The following is a 2346-nucleotide window of genomic DNA, read 5'->3' on the forward strand; positions in this document are numbered from 1 at the left end:
CTAGCGTGGCCTTTCCGGAGGGCAAGTTGAATGTCGCTATAGTAGTTAAGGAGATGTCGGCGGTTTATGCTGGTATAGCTGCAGTACATGGACTCGAGCAGTTGTCTTCATGCAGGTTCCGGAGAATTGTTGTCAATACCGACAATAAAGTTGTGAAGACTACTCTCTGTACCAAGCGGGTTGCGGCGGTTAGTAAGCGAGAGAACTGTCTAACTCTACCCTCCAGTGAATGGTCTCGTTTTATCATACAATATGTCCCATCAGCTTCCAATCGAGGGGATAGGCTCGCTTGTAATGATCTACATACTAAGTTGATCGTATAAAGGACATGAACTAGCGCTGGCTAACACCAAGTACGATGAGGATTCACCTAAATTTGTATCGTACCTAGCAGAAGTGGGGGATCATTGCTGTGCTGCGTGTCAGGAGAGCAATCGTATTCCTTTGAAGTTGTCTGTTGACTGGTCATTGGTAAAAAGACTTCAAGAGAAAGATAAAGGGTTACGCATTGTGAAGGATGCCCTCAGGCGGGGTCTTCTTATCAGACCGACTTCTCCATTCCTAGCAGAGTATGCAAAGATTAGTCATGAGTTTAGACTAGCCAACAATCATGTTTACTGCCCAGTAATACTGGGCTGGAAACCCACGAAAACTATTACTGATCATCTCTCCGGCTTATTTGGAAGAGCTTATCAATAAAGTTCATGCTATTGGGCATCGTAATACTCAGGCTACGGTAGAAACGTTCCGCAAGTTATGTTATTTTCTATGGATGTGGAGGTGTACTTATGAAGTGGTCGCTAAGTGCCCAGAGTGCCCTCCGTGATAGGGTTCCTGATCCAGTCTCACCTATGCAGCAAGTGAGTCGAGCTACAGCCCCATGGCAAATAATACATATTGATATCGTCTCCTTGGAAAGAGCAGGGTGTCGGCGTCGCCGGAGCAGGTCACGAACCAAGCCTTGAGTCTTTGGCAGGGGCAAGATCTCTCCATGCATGTTTCCGGCCGAGTTTTTGCCAAACATCCGATGACGACGGTGTGACCGGTTTTATACTGGTCAGTTTTGGATCCCCGAATTGTGATAGAAGCATGGCTTTTGTGAAAGGTGACGTCTTTGCGTCTCAATGTTAGAACTTCTCTGCACCGCAGGAGACCAAATATTGCAGTCAAAGTTGCCGCCTGTAGTTCTTGCAGATTCCCGATGAGACCGGGAATCGTCTCAGCTTGTCCTATGCCGATGATCTCACTTTTAGTGAATGCTCGTTTCTGAGCGGGCTCGGTTCCTCCCGCTCGCTTCTTGGCAGCTTTGACTGCATCTTTGATGGCGAACAGGTCCGGTGCACTTAGTTCAGAACCACGGCGAAGATTTGTGGCCCTCAGGATTCGGACATAGTTGTCGATTGTACTCCCCTTGTGAAAGCCGGTCATTGATAAAGCGTGAACAAAGTTCAGAAGATGCGGTACTTGTAAGGGGAAGGACTGGTAGGGCAGACAGAATTCGGTGTACCGGCGGATAACCGAGTCATATGATTGTCGGGTTCTTGGAGCCAACGCTGAGTTCAGAAATTTCGAGAGCTCGGCATCGTTCAGATTCTTCTGTTCCAACACTTGGCGTTGGGTAGCAGAAAAGGATTTGCGATTACCTGATGAACAAACAGTGTTTGTCAATTGAGATCAGAACAGATCCACTCGAGGGGAGGAGGGCAGGCCATCCAATTGGGAGGTAAGGACACGTTGGCACCCCGGGACAGATTGTCTGCCAGTGAGTTAGTTTGAGAGCTTATATAGTGGAAGGATATTGATGGTGAAAGTTTAAATAGGAAACTCGCGGCGTGCCGTAGGAGCCATTGGGCTCTCCTCTTGGGGCTATATCCTTTCCGGAGAATTGCTACCGCTCCTTGATTATCGCATTGGACGATAACTCGAGTTGTCAGCTGGCAGTGACTTAGTAAGGACAAGGTCATGAGTGACGCAAGTAATTCCAGATAGCACATGTCCTTGTGACTACCGTGGGGGGCTGGTTCGAGGAGGCCCGTTCTGACATCCTGGCGTAGGTCGTCCAGGTTTAAAGACCAGTAGTGCCAGACTCCACCCTTCCGCATGAAGCCAGCCAGACCCGTTGTTGATGCATCCGAACCTATCAGGATAGCTGAGTCGGTGTCGGCTTGAGAAGGGAGTACCGGGTACGATAAGGATTGTGGACCTAGGTCGAGAAAGAACCTTAAAAGGAAGTCCAGGTCTTGACGTGCCATTCGGGGTTCTCATGCGCTTCAACTGTTTGCGCTCCATGAGAGATATAGCGCCGAACATTGTGGCGAGATACGGCCGGAGGAGTCTAAAGCAGTA

This window comes from Perkinsus marinus (genome assembly GCF_000006405.1).
Source record: "Perkinsus marinus ATCC 50983 genomic scaffold scf_1104296947148, whole genome shotgun sequence".
Lineage (NCBI taxonomy): Eukaryota > Perkinsozoa > Perkinsida > Perkinsidae > Perkinsus > Perkinsus marinus.